Genomic DNA, 25801 nt, shown 5'->3' with positions numbered 1-25801 from the left:
ATAGTTGAGTGTGTCTTTTAGATCACTCCACACAAGTCTTATTGCAGTATCATGTACTTGTACTGAGAAAGTGGATGAAATATGAAAGTTTGGCAATATATCCAGGCAGTAAGCAAAGACTGTTGGTATGGCTAAAAAGTAAACGTAGCTTCAGTATATTATGTGTCAGCACTCAATTTCACAGTTCACAACCCAGCAAATGTCATTAAAAAAGGATAAGCATGCTCTTGGTCATGCTCCTCAATTGTCCTGCTGCCTTCAGGTTTGGAAACTTTGGACCCTTTTTCTAAAAACCTGTTTGGTTGTAGCTAAAGACCCAGATCTCGTTCCCTCTACTTATCCTTCACATGAAATCGGGGGTTAGTTTGAAAGAGATGTACACTCTGTGGAAGTCTGTGGTCCCCAGTGATCACAGAGCAAATGCTCAGAACAGGACTTCCATGGAGTAATCTAAAACTAGCTGCTGCAATTAAAGTTGCCTGGAAATACATTGGAATCTAATTTTAAATGTTAGATAAGCTACACTGAAATCAGGTTTTTGATTTTTTTTTTCATGGCCCAGACCTTTTGATCACACCTCTCAGTCTCCAGTTAAAACATGCTTTTACCAACTAAACCATCATTATCAATACAGGTGTCACTGATGTCAAAGATGTGAAATTACATATAGAACTGTGGCGAGAGACAAAAAGTCTATTTTTAGCTGATTTCTCTATTGATGGGTTAAATTAGTATCATCAATATGAGATTAATAATAAATTAAATCAACTCACTATAGTTTCAGATAACCGGCACTTGCAACACAGGCATTCCTGGACTTCTGCATGCTTTGAAATCAATGTGGGTGTGTGTGCAGAGTGGCTATACTGATCCTTCATTGTCATCTTTATAAGTATATTCTGACAGACAGAGTACATGTCTGACAGTTCAACGGATATTTCAATTATAGCTGAATGTGAGTGTGCAATCAGAGACACGCTCCTTTATTTCATATACTGAAAAGCCTTTTTATAACAATTATGGTAAATCTAATTCATTCATTTTCATATTCCAACATGTGAAAGTCTCTTTATGCTGGAAATGAGAAGTAAACCCCTGGTGTGTAGTCCTCTGTCACTTGTGTGCTAAGTTTTTCTTTTGTTGTTTCATTTACTTATTTATTTTTGGATTTTATGTCACACATTGCGGATTATGAAGGGTGCATGGGACTACCCTAATGCGCGTACATTAACCTCTTCTACCACACTATCCCAGCAGTGATGCTATCGGTCATCAGTGGCACAGGGACGACGAATGATTGGACTATGGAACAGATCGCCCAGTCCTAATGACACATGAAAGGCTTGGCAATGACATGAGATGCTAAATGGCTTTAAAAGCGCATGCTATGATGGAAATCACAGTCGCTGAGTTCTAAACTTTTTTGTTGGCTGCTTTGGCTGAATTTTGTGCAGCTTCTTTTGTTGTTTTCTTAAATAAATTGTGTAGTTTACACACATATTTTAAGTCAGAAGTGGGACATTACTGATCTTATTTCCAAAAAATAACGTTCCTTTAATTTATTGAAGTACAGGGGGAAGTTTGGAAAATGTAATCATTCATTAATTTTTAGTGACTTCTGATCAAAACAATGCTTTTTCTTCTAATCCAGTTCTTACTTATTACATAGTGTGCATAAGCAAAGCAAATGACTGGCACGATCGTGGCTCAAGAGTTGGCAGTTCGTCTGGTAATCAGAAGGTTGCCGGTTTGAGCCCGGTTTGACAGTCTTGGTCGTTGTGTCCTTGGGCAAGACACTGGTGATGGCCAGAGGGGCCATATGGCAGCCTCGCCTCTGTCAGTCTGCCCCAGGGCAGCTGTGGCTACAACTGTAGCTGCCTCCACCAGTGTGTGAATGTGAGAGTGAATGAATAGTGGAATTGTACAGCACTTTGAGGTTCTCGAAAAGCGCTATACAAATGCAATCCATTATCTGTGATGAAAGTGAAGACAAAATAAGTGCAGGAAAAACCAGTGCTGAGGAACTCCTGCTTGTGGCAGACCTGAAAAGAGCCGACAGGAACGCTTAAAATCTGTGTAGCTTGAAACTCCATGACATTTTTTTTTTTTACCACAAAGACTGACAGAGATAGTAAGGGAAGGAAAGCGCGAGAATGAGATAAAGAGAGAAAAAGAAGATTTCGCTTGTGAACCTATGTGTGGCCTGACTCGTGTCTGCATTAAGCCAAGTGAGGTATCCACTTCCCCTTAATATTTTATGGTTTCCTTCAAAGAGGTCCTGCTGCACGTACTAAAGTCTCTGTAAGGGTTCAGTGCAAGAATTCAGACTTCCTACCTGGTATCCTGGCCCTGTATAGAGTTACCCTCCCTCTTTTGCTGATCTCCTTCCACACACACTTAACTGTATTTCCCCAAAACAGTGACTGCGCAGTTAACCTGAACCCATGAGGAGAAATCCACCGAACCATACTTACTGGATATATGATCAGACAGCTTCTTAGCTGAGGTAGATAAAAAAAACTTCAAAAACATGAAAAAGCTTTGATCTAATTGGCATGAGTACGTGTTACGGTGTCATGGCATGCTATATATTGTAAAGCTGTCAATAATGAAACGTGTCAATGAAAACAGATTCCAGACACTGTTAATTCGATCTTGTTGAAAAACTCAGGAAAATACATTTTTTTAAAAAGAAGATGCACTATATGTATTTATCTTGGTGCCCAATTACTGACCAGTGAAAGGGACCAAAGATTTTCAAGGAATACATAAAATCTGGCCTTGCTTTAACTTCAAAGCCAGGAAAGGGTTCCTAAACACATCATGAATATTGCAAGATTGTAAAGTCACTCTTTCTGATCTGAAACAGAAACTTTTGAAGAGCTCCACCCCGCCCTCCTCTACCCCTCCAACTTACAGTAGCAAAGCGGATGGGCAGTCCATTAACTATTTAAATGCACACAGAGATGTGAGAAGTACTGGCCAGCATTTTAATGAAAAACAGAAAGTGAATTGGCTCCTGGCGGGACCACTCTGTTTCTGATTACCATTACTACAGCTCAGAGTTACATTTTATAGGTCTGGATGTGATTAAAGTTACATTGCTATTTTCTTTTCGTCTTTTTCAGTCTGCATATGCATGCTCTTTTCTACAAAACCAGATGTGGGTACATAACCTTCGTGGCAGATCCATTTCAATGTCTGCAAGTGTAGACGGTGACAAACTGCTACCAAATACAAATAGGTTTGAGTCAAAGCCAAAGTGTCATCTGTCATTCCTATTTTCTAACCCTTGGAGCGGTTCTCACCCCTCCAGCTTTCATGGTCCTATCTTTTGCTTGATACAAAAAACAACATCTTGTATTTATGTTGTGCTCTGGTTCGAGACTTGGTTTCTGTCAGGATGAGACATAGGGGTTGAAAGATATATCACACCTTCACTCATTCTTTCAGAGTTTTCCTGTAGACGCGGGTAGCTTTTTACACTCATTTTTAGGTTGGTCCTTTTTACCTGAGCATTTTTTTTTTACCTTACACAAACGTATGAATCACATAAGCATGAAAAATGCACTTAACATAAGGGATGAATCAGTGTTGTATCTACACATAACAGACGACTTAGCAAGGACCCAAATTTAAATTGTATCTTTAAACACTTTTGTTACTATCACCCTTTTACAACAATATATAATTTGTTTAGTTGAATCCAAAAAATAGTGTTTTTGTTCCAGTAATGTGATTATTGTTCAGTGAAACTTCATCAGCGATGGTCTGAGTGGAAACCTGGCAATCAAGAAGATGTTTGAAAATTTGGGTTCCAGTTGTTTTGAAGTCAAGCAGAGAAGCAGAGCAGCCATCTGTAAAACATGATGGAGGCACTATCGTAGTCTCGGGCTACATTTTAGTCACTGGTGGTGGGATCTTGTCATAACCGATGGAATTATGAACATAGAAAAGTACCACCATATATATATAAAACCACCTGGAAAGCATGGGATTGGCAATGGCTTTATTTTTCAGCATGATCCAAACACACTGTTCATTATATATTCAACTAATGAGTCCCAAACCGAACAAAAGCTGAATACAAACATTTTAGATTGTAACAGTGATGCATCTCTAAAATCACCCTCTGTTCTAAATGCACCATGAAAGAAGGTGCTGCACATGTAGGGTGCAGTGCACCACTAGATTATGTGCTTCAGTTGCAACCAAAGTATGAATCTCATAATACATCCACTCTCTCGCAAACATGGTCACTACTTTCTCTGGTGTGTTCCAGTCCCAGCACAGACTGGAGATTTTGAGAAATGTTAGCTTTGTTCAGGTGGAGTTCACACTAAATAGAAGCCTACAAGTAGAAAAAAGATAATAACTCGTGTATTCAGGGAAGGAAACAGGATCTGTATTTCCTATAAGGGATTTTTTTTCCCCCAAATTAATTGTTTGTAGATCTCTACAAAATAGTCTTGCAATTTTGTTTTTCACCATCAGAACAAGATTACAATATAATTCTGACTTTGCTGTGAGCTCTGTTATTGTTCCAGACATGAATGGTCTCTTCTTTATTCTTCTTATATCTTTCATGAATGTCAAGTTTGTTTACATTTCACGTTGTTTGATGCAAATTTATGTTTACATGTCAGCAAAATTTAAAATCTTTTTTTTTTAAATATCTGGAAACACAATACGACTGAATTGTGTGATAATAATTACAAAATTCAGGCAAGATTCACTTTCCTACAAGCATATTATTTCTACTATTGTAAATGATTTAATACTGTAATATTTTGGAGCTAGAGAAGAACATCTGGACATAAAGCACAGCAATATGTAATCTGATGCCCACGATCTTAAGTATGTGTGTAACAGATCCATAAAGTGATGCAAAAGTTTTTACATATATTCTGACCGTTTTTTTACTGAACAAGTCTACTAATGCATCTAAGAACAGAGAGTGAACTTTAATGAAGCATTATTTCAAGAAGTATGTACTGTCTTTTTAAGAAAACTAAAGCACAGTTCTGTTCTTTATTTTCAAAGCATCTGACTCTTTAGTATTTTTACCCGAGATGTTACAGCAACAGCCACTTGAGCTCCCTCAGGCAGGGTGCTAAGTGGCTGAGAGGACTGGGAGCACTTGTGCAGAAGACTAAAGACGTGCCTCTGTAGACACGCATGCATCTTTGCACCGCTCCTACTTCACACACAAGCTCTCCCCAGCAGAGTCAATAAACGGTTTGTTTTAAGTGTCTCTCTCACTTTCATTCACTCTGTGTATCCTTTGCTTAGCTCTGTGCTCATCTTATGAAATGCCTTTCTCTCTCTCTTCTCTCTCTTTCTGCGCTTCTGAAGCAGTGCTCAATCTTGCGCTGCAGCGCAACAGGAAGCCATTTAGAGTGAAGTCCCCACCATTGTTCCAGTCTGTTTCTCTCAAAAAGCTTTTATCGCTTCTACTAAGCGCTCTGCCAGGTGGAGAAACAAAGATTTGTTGATGGTTTGCTGCTACTAAAATTGCACCCTGGAGGTCCACACGCTTAACATGTGGAACATGTAATAAATTAGGAAAAACGATATGCAAACGTGGATGATGGAGGATGTTCCTGTGAGTGATGACAGTGGGGCATGTACCATGGCAGGGACACTGCCATTTCCTCTTTGCTATCTAAAATCCCTCACTCTAGCTTTCCTGTTGATCTTAAACCTTTTCCTTCTTTTTTCCTTCGCTTTCCTGGAAACAATCGTGCCTGTTTAAGTCCAAGTCTGTAGTTGTGAATGTCACAACAACAGTTAATAATGTTTATTTGTTTAACTTGACACAGCACAGCTTACAAGTCATGCATAAATATTGCATTTGACTTGTAGAACGACAGTAAGAAAATGCAAGACAAAAGGACCCATCTTATCAAGAACCAAGCACTACAGATGTCTGAAAGACACACAGTGGAACTAATGATATTGGGATTTGGTTCTCAAATTATTATTTTTAATCACCTCATTTAAGGAGTATATTATGATCATTGGTTTCTTAAACACTGAATATCAAATTAAGCTATGAACAAAAGAAAACCTTTTTTATTCTGAATCTGAATCACAATGGGCAACACTATAAATATAAAAAGTGCCTACAAACTTTTTTAAATGTAAAGATTTACATTTTATTGACATTCATTTTCTTTGTCACATTATCACAAACATCTTTATATAAAATATTTGAATAAAAATCAGGCAAATAGATTCTGGAGTCATCAGCATATTACGCATAATATAGTCTCATGCTTAGAAGGGTGTGTCTTTCTCTTGACTTGTCCAATTCTGTCTTGTTTAATGCTAAGAATCCAAGTCTGTTCCTTGACCCTTGCTACGGTAAGCTACTTTTGGATAATCAGTGAACATAAGTTAAAGTTAATTGCCATGTCACAATGTCACAGACACCACAGACTCACCATTGAGGACTATGTGTGGGAGGCAGTTGTAAGAGGATTACAGGGACCAGATGTCTGTCTGTTTAGTTTGGCTTTAGTCCAGGCAGGTTCAGGTCGGACTGACCGCCAAGGTGAGTTCCCAGGAAAAAGAAGAAAAAAGAAAAAAAAAGAATTTATGTTCCTGAAAATGCATCTTGTTTTATTAGAAGCCACGGTGTTGCCAGGTACTGACAGTTACACTGATGAAAATCATAAGACCAGTGAGAGCATGTAGTACAGCATATGTTACCATGCAGGGGTAGCAATATCACCCCATAACTTCAGGACAGTGCTACACTAACAGGCAAGCAATTTCTTTTTCTTTTTCTTTTTTTTTTTTTTGCATAATATTACACTATAACCTTTATGTAAATAATTTAAAATGCTTCCTGAATTATTCATCAAAAGTGGCTATAAAGCCAAGTAAGCACTCAATCTGGCGGTATTCCATTTTTTTAATGTTCTTTACTATAGTAACTATATGTATTTATTGAGAATACATCACTGCATTTCTTTGTTGATGCCCAGCTAAATGCATAATGTGAACATATACAGTCTTCTGAGCACAGATGAGGGCTCATTGGTGTTGCCACTATGTCTACAAGTCATGGTTGCACAGTAGTGCACAGCTGCTTATGATATACAAATATGCTTTTAAAGCTGTACTCATCTATAGTGAAGCATGTTTATGTGACGATGAAGAACCTTCTTGGGTTTCAACATATCTGTTGTGCGGTGAAAACCAGCTACGACTGATCTATAGCTGCTCTTACAGCAGCATGCAGACTTTATCCTAGAGATAGAGTCTAAACATATACTGTTGCAGTTGAGCGACCACACAAGGTATTGCAGATGTGCTCCCTACTTAATTCCCCCAATCTCCAGCTGACAACTTTGTAATATCCATGCTAAAGTCATCCTCTCCTGCCTCCTTGATAAGGCATGTGGCTGAGTAGAGACTTGGGTTGGATACCGTGAAGGTTTTGGGACTGGAGCAACTCTGGTGTTCATACCAAGGACTGAAGGCACCCATCAAAGCCTTTTGTCAGCCTGTCACCATCTCTTTTCTGTGTGACTTATGTCCCCTCAGGCATCTTTGGGCCTCCATTACCTTTGTGTGTATTGTGGGAATGCCAGGACCTTCCCGCGTGTAGAGCGTGTGGCTCAGATTGATGGGCAAAGGTCTAACTGTGACCTGGCTCACTTTCGCTTTGAGCACATACAGATTTATATGGTGCAGGGATGGGAGAGGATACAGAGACACTCAAGGGAAACATTTAGATGACTGATTTACAAGCATACAGTTCCTGAAAAATCCTTTAAACGAGGACAATGGATTTTTTTTGTACACATACACGAAAAAGTGTCATTTAAAACCTGTTAAAATGGCAATCAGAAGACTCCAAGCGGTAAACAGACTTTTAAAAAAAAAACAAACTTTTATGTCACAGCGGCAGTGTTGAAACAATGACTTATGATCTAAAGGTTAAAGTTAGTTTCACTTACGTATTGGGCAGCTGTGCAGTGTTTCACTGCTGGTAGGAGAAATGTGCCACATTTGTGATCTGTTGATCTGTGTTTTTTTTATAGAAATTATAATAAACACTCAACAAGACACTTATTATTTGCACAAAAAGAGAATTTTGCTATACTGTCTGGTAAAACTATGCAAGCCTACTTTCTATAGTCGTGGTTTTCTCTCCATTTCCACATTGCAGCACTTGAACACATTCAGTTGTCAGTTCATTGGGTTGAGGAGCGTAGTGTTTTTTTCCCTCCAGAGAAACTGTACAGCGCCTTGAGCAGAGAGCTAAAGCTTTGTAATCACTGTCCTGTCTCAGCCTCTGCATTTCTCTGTCTGTGTTTTTTGTTAGTATTGGAGCTGACAGCCTCTCAGCGCAGGATGGGTTTTGAACCTGGGGGCTCCTCTCTCTACCAGAGGCTAATCGCTACTTCAGAACAGGGGACTGCCCCTAAACAAACATTTGCTGTTGTAAAAAGAGGGTCAGCCCCTAACGATGTGGGTCAGCAGGGCCTTTTTTACTGCACAGCCTTTATGGAGACGGATGCCAGAGATGGACAAATATCATGACATTAGCTGTCAGCAGCACCAGAAGGGGCCAGATCCAGTCATACTTTAATAGTTGTTTGTTGGTGGAGAGGAAGAGCCTCATAAAAGAGGAGACTCTTATCTTCTGCGGACCCTGTGTGCTTGTGTCACAGCCAAGATTGACCACAATGAATCACCACCAGACTGATTCAGGCCAGAGATGGACTGCACTCCATCTAATTGCAGTGCATACTTCCATCTACAATGGCCTACAGAAGGAATTATAAAGCTACATTAGCATTAGAGTCTAGCTGTCTTTATAGCATATTCCACATAGGTTATTTGTCAACACTGCATATACATTAGTTTAGGTGTCATGTAATACAATGATATTTTGGACAGCATAATCAGTTCATCCAACAAGGTTTTATTTGGTGACAGCGCTGAGGGTCTTTCTCAGCCTGAGGATGTACACCCCCCACCTCCACATGCTCACACCTTTAACGACTTCTTAAATGTCACTGAATGTCAGGCGGGGGGATAAAAGCAGAGGACCTCCTCCTGCTTGCCAGTGATCCTCTGTAGTTTTTACTATGCTACAGTGCTGCCGGGCAGGACATATGCACTCAGGTGTGGCCCAGATTTCACCGGACCGGCTGGTGACATGATTTAATGCACTCACTACTAAGGAGCCAAGTGAGAAGAACTTCTTGTCAGTGGAAGAACACTGATTGAGCACAGCATGCACTAACAAATGTATCCTTTGTGCATGACACTTAGGAGAAAACCATCCATCACGTGCGGTTTCATACAGTATAACACTTCAAAATAAAAAGCAGGCACAGAACCAGGACCTTCACAAAAACCACACTATTTATTTTCCTTTGTTTCAGAAAGATTTAAAATCATTGTAAGTTGACTGTGTATTCCCTGCGGAATGGGCTACTGCTGTGATGAAATAAGCATCAACTCTGCTCAATTTTCCATTGAGCTAACCAGGCAGCTCATCTCCATTAGTGTTAGTCTAACCAGCTCCGCTCTGGATCTCTTTAGCTGTAATCTCGCCAGAAGCCAGCTGGGTGTTATATGTGTGTGTGCGCGTGTGGGTTTGTGAGTGAGCTTGTGTGATTTTGTGAGAGCTCAGTACTCTGAGCCCTACAGCTGTGAGAGATCTGAGTGTAAGGCCATGACGGGGCTCAGTTAAGCTCAACAGCGTGAGCCTGTATCAATTACGCTGCAACAGCGATACGGACACAGTGTGCGGTCTTCAAAGACAAAGACTTATGACCGCCCAGCGTCTCAGTTCCTCTGGCCACAGAGTCAGCTGGATAACCTTCAGACAACACACACTCAGTAGGGGGTGGAGAAAGACACAGAGAGACGATTTTAATACTATGTGCTAAAAGCGTTACAGCTTACGCACAGTACTTTTCATAGAGATGTAAATCTACTCAAATAAGAGTTCAGAGTTTGAACATTAATATAGCGTTAAGTATTGCATTTTACATTGATTGTGCTGAACTAGAAAACCACAGGCAATTATCTAACTTTGCAAATGTTTACAGTCTAGACTGTAAAGTCTGTTACAGTACTCTGCAACAATCCTACACATCTTTGAGTACATAATAGAGTAACTTTTGCCATTAAGGAGTTTGAAGTGAAATAACATAGGACAATGAAGGACAATGGTACCTGTCTCACCTCTCTGCAAAAAAATCTGTGGTCCAGCACTCCTTTGAACATCCTATGGATCTAGGTCCAGGGCCGGAGACTAGTGGTATAGATGTATAGATGAGCTATAATCCATGCAGGTGTTTCTCTACCTAAAATCTTCTTTCCAATATCTTTGTACCTCCACATCCAATATTGCTCAAAAGGCAAGCCAATTCCTTTGAGGATATCGCCAACTTTGAGAAATTCCAAAGGCAAAACTGTCACGCATATTATGTCTGGTATTTTCCTCTACTCCAGTTAAAGAAATGACTGCTGTATCAACCAGTCAGCTGTGGACTGTAGGGAATGTAAAGGTGTATGCGTGTGTGTGTGTGAAGAGTGGTAATGAATGAAGGTAAATGGCAGGGTATGAAGCACTTCCTATCGTAATTTCACACTTGTCAGCTCTTGTGAGGAAACTTCACCTTTACACAAGGATAGCAGAACAGGCCAGACTATAGAAAACAGAGAGAATATGTCTTCATGTTGTGAGATAAATTCTCTATGCAAAGAATTTCCCTTGCAAATATGAACTATTTTTAAATCCAGTAAAATAGTGTGTGTTTTGACAACATTTCAGTTGTCAATCAAAGGGTATTTAATGAATACACAATATGCATTTAAAAAGTCAAGCCAAAAGACTGTAGCATTGTATACGTTGCTTTATAGAAGCAGGTGGCACGGAGCTAAGTTGTCGTGTATGTGCACAGGCACACGCGCACACGCCCACGTACACATTAAGTTGGGTGGTATCTCATTAAACTCTGAGGTGGGTGCGTTAAGTGCAAGCACATGATATCCATTAAAGTCGCTTCTTAAACCACATTAATAAAATTCATCACTGCTTGATGGGAACTGCTTTTCATTATTAATCCTTGTGCATGTATGAGTCAAATCCTCACAGTGACTGTGGGATGAAAGGACCCTATCATGCTCACGTTCCAGGACCATACAGCCGATAATCTCCAGCTAAATTGAACCGTTCCTTTATTATTTTTAATTATTTATTAGTTTTATTTTTTGGCAGTCAAGCTCCAGTTAACAACAAGAACAGGGACAACAGTCACCCCTTCAGTTTAAAAAAAACTATGAATTGTTTTATGCATTGTTTAATGTACACAACAATAAACATTTATCCTCAGTGTAAATTTTAGCTTCGCTCTGTTCAAACATTTATTTTCAGTCACCGCATTTACTCATAATGTATTAAATGAGAGACAGACGTTATACAACTCTCTGCTGATGCAGCACTATCCATATTCATGTTCCATGCTTTTCACTGAGCCCTTCAAACTTTTGTAAGTGCATTACTAGGAAAATCATTATCGCTTCTATAACATTTACTCCAAACAAAGCTTAAAAGCTAAATTAAAAGTACAAAAAGAGATATTCCAATATTAATGATATTGATTAAATATGGACGGAGCTGAAAAAATAATCAATTGATTCATTTGCACATGTCAGCTTCTATCTATCCGTTTAATATGTGACGCGAGTTAGGGAGCATGAAAAGTAAGTGTTTTCGTTTGTGTGAGCACGAGAGAAACGGAGCAGGGATGAGGAAGGGGTGAGTAGAGGGAGGATATGGGAGCCTTCTCGGGGGACCTTAAACAAACTGACTAAAGTGGTCCTGTTTTCTGATCAGGCACAGAGAGGAGAACACTTAGCACTGCTAGAGACACTCTAAACAGCCACTGAGGAATTAGCCTGTTACTGGGGAACTTCACAGCTCCAGTACTGGGCTGTGTCCCTGACTAAGTAATACAGAAAATAGAACAGACAATAAACAGCAATAAACAAGTGCAAGCATGCACACAGCTATTCATACTCCACCCACACTTGTTCACACATACACAGGTGTAGCAGGATGTACTCTGTGTATCCAGCACTCTGGATAGTTGTGTCAAACCAGCACAGATAAACATATAAGTACAAAAAATTCAGGATACCATATGCAGAACAGTTTCTCTGAGGAAAAGTTGCAGATAATGAATGGCCCCCTCACACATTTCATAAAAGTGTTGCATGTGACTTAAAGAAAAATATGTTTCCACTGAGGAAAAGCGATGACCTTATTCCTTCTACGTGTCCTCCGTGTACAGTTTCCCCGCATCGCCAGGTTTGTGCAAACAAAGATGAGTTTAAACTTAGGCCCCATGATGTCAACACAAACACAGGATAGAAAGTTCATCTTTAATTAGGTGTCCCCCCTTTTCTAAAGTTCATTTCAATTAGTCCCACCTCGGCCCCACTTTCAGGTCTCAGTGATTTGTCAATGCCTCAACTTTTATGTAGCGCAGTGTGGTCACAATGCAGCATGCAAACAGGCGCGTGTATGTTTTCTGCATGCGTGTTGGTGTTTATTCTGTTTGTGTGACCTCGACCAAAAAAAGAAAAGAAAAAAGGAACTCCTGTGCCCTTGACATTTCTTTCTTGTTCTTATGATGAATTGCAGGGGTTATTTACTAGTTCATAGGAGAGAATCCCAGATCCCTGCTTTGTTACCAAACGCTCAGAAAGAATGCAGAGACATACATAAAAATAACTGCTCTGGAACTTTAACTGTTTTAACGGAAACGCTAGTGAGAAATGCACAAGGTGTACTGCTATTAACCTCAAATTATTTTGCAATTTTGTAAATTAGGAGATTAATATTTCTAGAACACTTAATGATTTTGTTAATATCAAGAACATGATTTGTTAGTTAAAAGACTTGGACTATAAGAAAAGGTCTTCTTAGTCACATCAGAGAAGCAGTTCAGTTGCTGATTTGAAGTTTAATAGAAGTGTTGTTTATACAATAAGCACTTTTAATCAAACGCTGTCAAGTGCCAGTGGGCTGTGCACAAATCAAGCATCAAGAACTGTTAAAGAAATATGTCTCATGATTTACTGTATATCAGCGTCTCATGTAGGAGCCTTGATAAATAGCCTATAGGTACTGTATAGGATCCTGAAGGTATATTATGTCTACTCTGTCCATTTTGTGACACCCTAACATAAGCCGATCAATCAGCTGTAATGAAACCCATCAGGTCACCTTTGAAATTTATCATTTTTTTTTTGTGAGCGTAAAATGAAACGCCCCTTGATGGTATGGATGCTAAATTTAGATTACCTATGCTATATGCAAACATATGTCTCCCCCTCCCCCCTCACAAAAAAGAGGGGGGGGGGCTGTGAATTATGCTGAGATACCGAGGCCATATGCTCATGAACTTGTGGAAGGCGAGTCTCAGATGAGACATTTGACTTTGTTTTTGCTTTTTTTCCCTTTGCAGCAACTGTTCTATTTAAACATAAAATCATGCTCTTTTGTTAAGAGCAAAGTTGAAAATGTAAATGTAACATGTAACGGTGCTTTGTTGCTCATCAGCGAACAAAAAATTGAGCAATCACCTGAGTGTTTGACTCGCTTTCACCCTGTGGTGTGCTTTCCTCTCTTGCTAAGGTTTGAGGTGCTTAGCATCTCTTGTTTGCACACAATCCGTCTGTGATTATTGCCCGCTTCAGGCTTCGTGCACAGTGATGCGTCTTTTCACAAAGCAGCTTAATTTGCATAGATTTTGCCAAGAACCTCTCAAGTCTTTAGGAGTGTGCTTAAATGAGCAATTATAATGACAGATCTTCCGGTTTGGTAAAGGCATGCGATATCAGTATCAGCTGAGTTGCACGCATTAAATTGGCTCTTCAAGTCAGAGAAGGCTCACAAGAACTTATAAATAAATTTGTTCTGATGTGGTGGGAGGATTTCCAACACTTTAGTGAATTTTCCACAAGTTTTCTTGAATAGTGAGCGCAAACCTGTCTAAGTGCACTCCAGGTCCAACTCTACGGTTCACTTTCTGCAGATGGCACACAAAAAAGCCCTTATTCGAGCATTTGCAAAGAAATAAGCTTCTCTTATGTGTTTGTTGATTTGTTTATTTATTTCTTTATTTTGTTGTTGTCATTTTTTTTCTGCTGAACACAGCTGCTTGGGCTCCGCCATGCATAAAGGCCCAATATGGCTATGTCTGTAAATCGGAGTCTGGGGGCCACAAGACAGAAAAGAGGGGAGAAACACCCGGCGAAATTTAGCGCACGATGGCTCCCAGCGGGCATCATTTGGGGACCAGAGAGATTTTTTTTCCTCATTCTCTTTTTTCCCTTTTCCTGCATGGTGAGCAGGTTGGAAAGCTCAACCCTAACGTTGCTGCTGACACAACCACTCAGGGACGGCTGTAACAGCTCTCTTAGCATGGCACCTGTTATTGAGCCATCAGAGGGAGAAAGAGAGAGCGAGAGAATGAGAAAGAAAGTATTGCGGGGTGGGGGGGGGTGGGGGAGGTAAGTGTGGAAGCAGGAAGGAGTGAAACTCAATTGTAATTTCAGGGTTGTCACAGTTCTCAGAGCCTGTAATTCTGCTGTCGTATTGGCGAGTGGACATACTAGACTGACTCTTCGTGCTGAGACTGATCTCATCTTCACAGTGCAGCCTACCTAAATTTTCATTCATCTCAAATCAAGTAAACAAACTGATTATAATTAGATTCACATCAGGTTACTTTGTAAACAGAGAGCGGTGTGTGTGTCTACGTAGCGGCCACACTCCTGCTCTTACTTTTTCTCCACTGTTGTGTTTGTCTGGCTTAGCATATTTTCTTCCCACTGTCTCTTTTCCATTTTATTGCATCTAAAATTACTTGGACAATCCAGTCTGCCTTTTATGCGACTCCTTTTCATTTGTCTTCATCGCCTGAATACAATTGGCTTTTGGAGTGAAGTGATTCATAATGCTTTCATCAATGATTCTAAGACTCCCTATGTCTCAAGCCTTACGAAGATAAATGAGCTAGTGTACAGTCAAAGAGGAAGTAATAATAGCAATGCTTTTCATTCATGATCTATTTTCTCTTGAAATGATAACACGATAGAGAACAGAGACGTTTCAAGGATTTCCATAACAGGTCAACATAACTGATAGTTGAGAGAAATCGTACAAATATCAGTGAAGAAAACAAAGACAAACACTAGTCTTGTTTTTTTCTGTTTGAGACAATCATAAGAGGTGCACAGCAAGTTGTTGTCCACTCAAGCAAAGCAGCTGCATTCCTCTGCAGAGCAATCAAAATGGATTAAACCAACCACGCTCCAGCTGCCTCCACGCAAATCAGATATGCCTGTGATGATGATAATCAATCCATAATAAAATAACACAACATAAATCTGATAGTGTTGTTCCAACAATTTTAATAACATAGATTTAAATATTGCCATGTGCACTGGAGTGATTTATTGACGAAAAAGTGCTATCAAGCTTATATACACCCCGTTCCTGGTTGCCCGCCAATAATGCCATTAACTGCATTGTTCAAACTCATTATGTGATGAGAAACACAATAATAATCGCAGGACTACAAACGCACAATTTCTCCCATTGAGCTAATCACTTTCGCTAGCATTATTAGTCTCTCTTCCTCTCTCTCTTTCTCCCTCCCCAGTTCTCTTTCGCCATAAATCCTGGGAGAGGCGGGTGTATAAATCCCTAGCGCTGAATTAGTATTGTAATTTCTGGTATCCATGCATGCTTTGCCAGCACAGACTTTGGAGTTATTAATCTGGGGAGACAGGTGCCACAGAAACAATATGCTGAGCGGTTGGCCTGGATACTGGGCCGACCCCACCCAAGTTTAAGTCCTCAGTGCATTCAATTAAAATTGCAAGGCATGGACTGAAGCCTGCTTTTAGAGAAAATAAACAATCAGAGAACTGCAGGGATTTTTATGTTTTATTGTTGTAAAAAATGCAAACTTATAAAAAGTAATAATCACATGGAACTTAAAAGTGGTGAAAAAATGGCTGTTTTTTTCTCTTTTGGCATATGGATTGAGACTTCTTTTAAGTCCTATAATGTGCGAGTCACTGTGGTTTGCCACATTTCTGATAGAAAAACTGTTACCGCACACATATGGGCGACTGACAAACACAACAGATGAAACACTTTGTTTGCTTTTGTTTAGGCATGAACTCTTCTCCTAATACAAGCCTTTTAAGTGATCAAAAAGGCCTGGCAATATTTGATGTTGTCTGCGTGAAGAGGGGGAGGCAAAAGAAGTGTCATCGAGTGATATACAGCTCTAGTCCTCTGTCACACAGCGCAGTGTCTGCTGGGAAATAATCTGACATCTTGCGCTCGACACATTCAAGCGATGAGTACAGCCGGGTGGAGAAAAAAAAAGGAGGCGGGGGGAAAGGAGAGATGGAAAGCAGAGTGATGGGACAAAGAGGCGAGGGAGGAGAGAGACTCCAGAAGAAGTAGGAGTGCGAGCAGAAAAGTGAAAGGAGAGAGAGGACACAATCAATTCACCAGCCCCGTCTCCATCATGTCATCGCCTGTCAGCATAGATTTAAGAATAAACCTTTTGAGAGACCTTCCAGAGCTTTAGTCTGATCGATGTCCTGGCAGTGTTGGCCCAGATGTCACTGACATGAATCACATGGCCTTCCATCAACTCATCACTGGGAACTATCTGACCCTACTCTTCACTATTCTAAGTTTGTACTGGCACCCATTCTGTAATCCTGTCTTATATCTATATACAAGTATCCACATATAATCCTACACAACCCAGACAAACTAGTTCAGATGCTAACCTTGCACCCATTACTAATAATATCCCAATGGGACAGAAAAGTGAAAGCACATATGGGCAAAATCATTAGAAAAAAACAGAAAGACGGAGAGAAAGCAATAGTGACGGGGTGAATAAATGAAGTCATTAAGCATGTGTTTGTGGGAGCCTGACTCCCATATGACAGTGCAGGGTGGCAGGATGCTTCCCCCGCCTTTTGCCATAAACAGACAAACAGATTGACTTGATCGTCTCTCTCCTATGGGCGGCTTTTCACCTCCTACTTTCTGGGGACCACTTAGGACTTTGGCTCCCCTGACTCTCCAGAGAGACTGCTGCTTGTGCCACTGCAGTGCATGGCATGGCTTCTCTTAATTAATCATTAGCTCTATCAGATATCTGACTGATATAAAAGCTGATATTAAACCATTTAGTCTGTATCCACAAATAAAATGACATTTATTTTGTTAATAATTTACTGAAAGCTGTCAAAGAAATAGAAAATGTTTATTTAAGGTGTAAATAGTTGCTCTCTTTTTCTTTTTCTTCCTTAGTTTACCAGCTACAGTATAGTGTGGAGGATTTTTTTTATTATCACCACATTTGCCTGAAACCATTTGATGTAAGTAAAATGTAAGTAGAATTCCAGGCCCAAATGGTGCATACTTATGGCTTTCTGCTGACCCAGCTGTCCAGGATGTGGACTGGCAGCTTCAACAAGAAACTCTATCCTGTCTGTTGTGAACTTCCGGACTGAAAACACTGCCTTTAAAAATAAAAACTGATGAACTCATGAATCATCAAATGTTTTATATATATATATATATATATATATATATATATATATATATATATATATATATATATATTAAAAAAAACCTGTATGTGAAACGTGAAAAGTGTTCATGTTTGATCGTACTTTTGGCATAAATAACATTTTTGTTCTTCGAGTCTTCAGTAGGAAAATTAGTGCTCACCAAGGTGATTTTTAACATAGGCAATACTGCTCTAAATGCCTCAGACAGTTTAGGTTCATTGCTAAAAAATGTTAATGACTGGGCCCTAAAATAATAATCCAGGATAAAATGAAGTGTTAAAAATCATATCTGTCAGCAGAGTGGAACAAATTCTCCTCTCTGGCCAATGGAAAGAGAAAACCTCTGTGACTCCATCTCCGCAGTGCATAGTGGAAAATCTACCTCTGAGTTCAAAACCTTATGAAATCATGAAAAAAAATGTTCACTTTCATAGATGAAACTGAGATAAAATTGACTCTTTCCTCTCTCACCGTGTTTGTGTAAGATAGGTGAGCTGTTATTTTTACTTCCGTTAGTTCAGTCCTTCCCCACCCTCTCACTCTGTCTCGTTATGTGAGTGATGTTACCCATCAGTGTAGTGCATGTGTTGTAAAACTGTCAGCCACTGAAAGATTGACTGACATGGTCAGCCCTAAGATTACCACCATAGAACAAGCAGGGGTAGAGAGAAAGAGATACAGACTGAAAGATGTGCAAAGGGGGGGGAAATGAGGGGAAACAGGTGCATTTAGACAGCCACGTTTTATTTTACTTTCTTCTGTGAGCACTGATCAAATCCGGCACTAAAACCATAAAACAAACACTGTTAGCATTAAAAAGAGTGAAAAGAATGAAAAATAAAAGACTGATCTACAGACAAGGAGTGTTCCCGTGCAATTTCCAACAGCTGTTGATTCAAAGGGAAAAACTTTATTTGGTCCAGATGGTCTCAGTCAGTGGCAGAATGAGAGAGCTGACTTCATTGGCTCCAGCCATGTGTTTTTCCTCCTGATAGAAATTAAAATGGTCGTTCGTTTGTCACCGCTCACTACACAGCTTAAAATGTAGCAATGAAACGTTCCTTGGCGATAATGCACCATAATTACTCAAACGCCTGTTCTTTATCTGCAGCAGAGGGAGGACAGAAGGAGCATTTCCTCAGATGAGATTTTAAAACCCAGAGAGCTGTCTCAACCCGCAGCAAAAGATGGAGAACACAATCAAAAGCGTTGTTCTTTTTGAGCTGGAAAGAGACATAAGCCTGTCATCTTCTTGTTCAAACCGAGGAAAATGAAAATCCAAATGTTGTACGACTTGTAATTCTTTTTTTTTTTTAAAACAGGACACGTAGAGTTTGATCAGAGCTTCTCTAGCTACAGAATGAGCCTGGGTATCTCTGCCTCCGATCAGATGTAACGGGCTGTAGTAGCGTGGTGTAGCAAGTATCTCGCTGTGATAAATGTATTTATTTTAGCAGTCTGATAGGTATTGATCTCTTCAGCGGCTCCTCCACAGGTTAACATTATGGGACCTTGGAAAGGAAGATAGTAGGCGATTCTCAAAGAGCACACATCTCACACCTTACAAATGAGGTGAAAAAAAAGTCTGTTGTGGAGGTGTGGAAAGGTTAACAGTGGCCCTTTGACTGCCAGCTAAACGTAAAATCAGTCATTTATCGGAAATAAAAGTAAGAGTATCTTAGCAGATGCCGATGCCGAGATGAAAGACCTAACGTGACAGAAGTTGAGTCACAGCAGCGTGAAACTGACACACAGTGGCGAGAAAAAGAAAAGAAAAACTATCCACATGACATTTTTTAAAGCTGTGATGTGCACATCCAAAGGCACTCATGAGTAGGCAGCAGAGGTATGAGATGAAGTAGAAGAGGTAGATGTGACCTGTGGTTGTTTGACTCAAGCATCCACTACAGCGAGGATGCTGCTTGTAGAGGACACAAGTGGAGCTCACTGAATCATACAAAAAAGATATTTTGAATGGCTGATTGTGACTGGCCTAAAACTCAGCCGTGGGCGAAGTCCAGTCATAATGCTTTGTGAGAAATTTCACAAGCACTTGCTTTTCAGTTCAGTTTCACTCATGTATTTTTCTTTTGATCTCCCTGTCTAAGCCTTTTCATGTTAAAACTTTAACAAATGATTCACTTAGCTTTTTCTATGCCTATTGAAAATGTCAGCTGCATAGCCAAAAGAATTGGAATAATTTGAATAAAATTAAAACTATGACATTAACACATATGTCATAGTTTATATATATATATATATATATATATATATATATATATATATATATATATATATATATATATATGAAATGCATTTGCATGTATAACTATTAGTTATACAATTAAATTTACAATTCCCCAATTTGAAGAGGGTTTCAGTTTTATTGAATGAGCATATAGCATATAGTAATATTTGACATATTTATATTTTAAACAGAAAATGAAAATAATGTCATCAGACTGAAGTGCAATGAAGCAAAGTTTTATTTTTCTGTTCTGTAGATGTTTATGTTTCTTAAATTCAAATGAACTCTACCACTCATGTGTAAACTGAGCTGAAAGGAAAGGGTGTTTTCTAGCATAATGTATTTTACCATGACTTTAAAAAAAATCAATGTGTGTGCGTGCATTGGAATCAAAAATTTAAATATAACAAGATAAATGTGCAAAGGCAAAAGAAGAAAAATGTATGAATGCTAAAAGTTATTTACCTCAATGTTTGGCTGTGCGGATGACGCTAAATAGCCACAGATTATGAAACACTAAAGGAATGTGGTGTTGCCCTCATTGTGGCTGATTCTTTGAACACAGGATCTGATTGGGTAATCTGTGTCTCTGTTTAAGTCTTCTTAACAGGGGGACTGTAAAAGGTTAACCAGAATAATACAATGTTCACAGACATAAATGCTGAGCAGATATTATTAATAATAATAATAGGGAATTTCCACACTTAAGTCTATTGTGATATCAAATCAAGGTCTATTCTGATTAGTGATGATTTGGCGTCGGTTATGAACACGTTCATGGTGATTTTATTGCGCATGCAATAAAGTTGTACATTCCTGGGTCACCTAAGTTTGCTAGAGACCATTTAAATTAATTCACAGAAAATCTGAGTACAATCAAATCCTGTTTTTTTTTTCTTCTTTTTTAATCTTGTTTCGCTGTTGTCTTTCTCACTCTCTACTCTTTCATCTGCTAGAGCTACTTTTAGTCACAATGTCTAACTCATATTTCGAAAATTCATTTAATGTTACATTAAGATTTTTTTTTTCATTACATATTCTCTTATCATTTCATGGTAAATGGATGTTTAAGTGGGGAGTGTTTTAGTTGGTGAGAATTTTTTTTCTTTTTTTAAAAAAAAGGCTATCAGCGAATGTACCACAAGCATTTGCATCTCAGGAAATGTGTCACCCTTATGGGACAGTCCCAGTACCAAGCACTGAATGTGGTCGATTGTTTCAATTCTTTTACTGGAAAAAACTATAAGATTTTTAGAGATTACACTGTGCAAGCTATGGCTCTAAACTACATTACCTTTTTATTATTTTTAGTTTTCATTATGTTACTCGACGTTATGCTATATGTTTCCCTCTTCCAGTAATATTGCATTAGATTTCCAATATTCATGGTGTGTTTTTCCATCTTTCACAGATCAAGACTTCATGGGCTTTTTAGATGAAAAATTATCAATACAACATGAAGCATCAGCAAAAAACCAGTGACACATTGCCAACATGCTCTTGTTCCCGGTGCCAGCATCAATAATTCAAACACTAGCTCATAACTTTATTTTCAATGCATAATTGAGGCCAACCCGTGATGGTTGGTCTTTCTTTATTCAGCCATTTATATGTTGAGCAATTTTTAAACAATAAGAGCAGCAGTCCATTAAGCTTTTAACATCTCCCTTTCATATTCCAGTACACGCTGGAAAGTATGGACAGTGGCCTGTGCTGCTGCTTTACTCTGTGCTTTGTCGTCAGTGCTGTAAGTGGTGGATTGCTTTCAGGTGCTTTTTTTTTGTCTGTCGTTGTATCTAGTGAGCGCATGAAAATCTTAAAGTGATAACTGTGGGGAAAAGCTGTGGTGTGGAAGTGAAAAAAGTATAGACTCCACATTTAAAAAGTGTGGTTTGGAAAGGAAGGGGTCTCAGGCTGAGGTGAGAATTTGCACCTGCAGAAGCACTTCCATTTGTGCAGGGCATGGGTGTCTGTGTCTTTCTAGTAATTTACAGCATGCCTAATTCATTTCAAAGCTATTTTCTAGCTTTCTAAGTTGTTTTCACAGCTAAATATTTGCAGTGGAGAATGCAACTTGGAAGGGCACAACCACTACCCTGTGACTCATTATATGACCTGGCTACATTTATTATGTGTTTTGTACTACTGCTTAATAAATATTGATTTACTATTTTAATTACATGTTAATCTCAAAACACATAGGTACCAGGGTTATTACTCTCTCAAGTCATACTGCAAATTTCCTGTTTGCAAATATTTGTTGAGGATGACATCCTGAGAGGGCCATAAAAGTGAATAGCAATCATTAAACAGAGACTAGCTGTCTACAATATCTGCAAAAGTGTCAATATCAGCAGCACAGACTGACCCAGTCTTTAATCAATTGCTTTTACACTTCTTTGTCAAAAGCAATAATTTTCAGGGCATACACGCAAAAGATATAGGTAGAAATCTCAAAAGTCCCTTTCCGTATTTAAATATGGATTTAAGAAAAGAATCTTTAATGTTTATTTCATTTTCTCCTTAACTTAGGAAAACCAAATAATCAGGTTTAAATTTCCTGACAAGCTTTTGAACTTTCCAAACAGACAGAATGACCCCAACCAATTTTATGAAAATAAATAATGACTCCAGTATTGTTTTGAGATAAGTGTAGTAAAATGTTAGTACAGTCCCAGAGCAACTCGTGATTGAAATGATATTAAATGAAAGCATGAAGAAAAGACAGATTAAAAGGTCCCTTTTTATTTATTTATTGTATGAATGAAATTATCCTAACCATTTAAAGACTCTTTTTTTGACAGATTTAAAGACCTGTTAAAGCAGCTCTTTGAAACTAAGTCCAGGTAATAATTCTCCTAAAGGTTGCAATCTCTTCCGGTTTCTGTTCACAATGATGCAAATCGAATAAAAGGAATTTAAATAACAAGCATTAACTAAGCTGTGTGTGAACTTCTTGCTGTTGTTATACTAAATCATTTTCCAAACAAGAGGGACTTTTTCAGGCCTTCCAAGATATTGAGATTTAAAATGGGAGAAAACAATGGGGCAGGTAAAAGCTATTTTTTTCTCCTTGTACTAGAAGTTTTTTTTCCTTCTCTGTTGCACATGAAAAGTGCTTTGAGTGAAACCAGTAAACAGTAGTTCTTTCATAAGCACATGCTTGACATTTGCAGTTCAAAGACAAAATACTTGAAACTCAAACATCAATCAAACAAACTAAGATTATACTCTGGTAAAACAGTTCCCAGGAAGGAAAAGGAATAAATAAAATACAAACATGGAAATAAAAACTCATAGCTCCAACAGTATTCCATGTTCTCATTACTATAATTTATCATTGTATACTATCTGTAAACATATACTGTATATATACTGTCATAGTTTTTGTTTTGTTTTTTTGCTTGGCATGAAAACCTGCAGACCCCTTAGGCCCTTTCTGTATGTGACTCCTAAAAGGTTATCATACAGCACTGGTTCTTAAACATTTCTAACATGTCCTCTTTCAAATGCCAGAAAAAGCTCAGATCTTAGAGTTTGTATCAATGTTTAACTAAATTAAAATATTAAAGGTGAATTCCAGTAAAATAAAGGTGAGCATGACACAACTGGCTGGCTGTAATTAGTTCATCATATTTGCCTCGTATTTTTTCTTTGGTCATTTTGCCTGAACAAAAGTTTAAAAAAAAAAACCATTTACTTTTGATGAGGGTGAACAACACTGAGTGTGTGTTTGGGAATAATCTATGCAGTATGTAGTATTCACATGGTTTGTTCCTGAGATCAAGGTGGCTGGTTTAATTGAGCCTGTACTGGACCCAGGGCTGAGAGTGCAGGCAGAGGAACATCGATAAACTATAAAATGGTTCCAATATGGCTAATCGATGAGGCTTTGTGAGCAGTTCCCTTGGGACTTTGATTTTCCTCTCAAACAACAATCCAGGATCTCTGGTCTTCAAAGCCAAACTCCATCTTTGCTGTTATTGTAGTTGTTGCTTTCCCCGTGTTTGAGTGATGTCACTGAGGTCGATTTCATCCCTGTCCATAAAGACTCTCCCACACTTGAATCACCCAGGAGACAGCTTCGCTTGGTCTGTGCAATGGTAACAACAACCAATAAAGGTCAATCTCCCATGGTAATGGCCAATTGGGTTTGTTCCCGTTATTGGCCCTCTGAGCAGTGGTCAACAGATGGAGAGCTGGCATCACTGACGCAAGTTACACTCCAACCTTCTGTATCCAGGCACTGCTGTGTGATTCTACTCATCTTCTCCCTCAGCTTGTGTTGGCCTGTACATTACTCTATCATGCACAGCTTTTGTACGAGGAGGACCGTCACAGTAGAGTCACAGGAGTGCTGCCAGTGAGGGCTAACCGTCTAACCATTTCAGCTAATTGCCTCATTAATGATTCACTGGTGTTAGGCTGCTCTAGCACTTCGCTGTGGGGAGCAAATTGTTCTGATTGGTTTGCCTCTGTCAATTATTGATGAGGCAGTGAGCTGAAGTGCTAACACCTGGCTTTAGAAGTCCAAGTGGCCCTGCATTCCCATCACATCCTCTGTTATCACACACCTTGGGACTACATTCTGTTTGGAGAGGATGTAATCTTGACAGTAGCAGTTCTCTGAGAATGGACGTAGCATGCCCTGGGGTAAGAGCTGCGATCTCACTTGCGAGCATGTTAGCTCAAAGAACATGGCTAGCTGCTGTGCAAAAGCTGGACAAAAAAAGACACTTGTAGTGATTTGTGCCGTAACTAACCGAAGGCAAACGCAGGAAGAGGCACCACTGATGAAGCTAGACTGTGTACATGTATTTATATGCAACTACAAATAACAGCAAAATCTAAAATACTTGATTATAATAATGTAAAACTACTAGAAATCCTAATCATAAATCATATTCTTAAGTGTATATTTTACCATCACTCATCATGTCCTTAGGAATCATGTTAGGCAAAATTAAACAAAATATAAATAGATAAAAGTAAAAACATTTTCCACAAATGGATACAATGTAAATACAATGACATAAAAATGTATAGATTCTACCAGCATCAGTGGAGCTGTGATGGTATGCAAAGCAATGCCAATACTTTGTTTATGGTGATTTATAATGGGTGCAGGCAGCACCTTTACAGTAGGGTCATGTAATTGGATCTCCAGTAGATAGCAGCTGAATTCCACTATAGTCTCTGTGTCTAATGGCCCACCCACAAAGACCTCCCTCTGGCCACATGAATCATTCTTTCACAGTGCACAAGATGCTGGAAGGTCTCCCGAAACTTTTTAGAAACACACAACACAATAAAGAAAATGTGTAAAAAAAAGGTTTATGGTTCAAAATGGTAAATCACAACCAGACTAAATAATATTTTAATAGAATTAAATTAGACTCACCCATGCTGTTAGTGAATTGCCTCATCTCTCCTTGGCCTTAATTGAAGCTGATTATAGAGTCACCCCCCCATGCTGACGCCACTGTCACTCTGAATCTCAGCCAAGTGGGCTTTCCATGTACACTCACAGGGTGGTCATTCTGCCTTTGTTTTTACACTGGGACCAGTGACAGCAGAGCCCATCCCACACTTCAAGTGCAGTGACTGTTGCTTACTGTGTGTCACAATAAACCCTGGACAAGCACGCACAGTTCAGACAAGGGTCCTGTATTGCTCACAATGTGGACTTCACTCACAGTCTTGAGGTGTACTTAGTGTGTGTGTGTGTGTGTGTTTACATATCTTTGTGGGGACCAAAAAGTTTACTATACTTGTGGGGACCAACAGCCCTTATGGGAACAAAATGCCTGTCCACGCGAGTTTGAAGGCATTTTTGAGACTCAAAATGTGGTTTTAGTGTCAGAGTTATAATTAGGTTATGGGTAGGTTTAGGGT

General features: G+C 39.1%; 1 protein-coding gene across 1 annotated transcript in view; it reads left to right on the top strand.

Moving 5' to 3' along the window:
• Nucleotides 1-25801, top strand: part of mafa (MAF bZIP transcription factor a) — a 76447-nt gene that overhangs the window by 41202 nt on the left and 9444 nt on the right. The window lies entirely within an intron of this gene.

Source organism: Neolamprologus multifasciatus, chromosome 1 (assembly GCF_963576455.1).
Source record: "Neolamprologus multifasciatus chromosome 1, fNeoMul1.2, whole genome shotgun sequence".
NCBI classification, from domain to species: domain Eukaryota; kingdom Metazoa; phylum Chordata; class Actinopteri; order Cichliformes; family Cichlidae; genus Neolamprologus; species Neolamprologus multifasciatus.
Note: the sequence above shows the minus strand (reverse complement) of the source record. Positions and strands in the feature narration are given on the sequence as shown.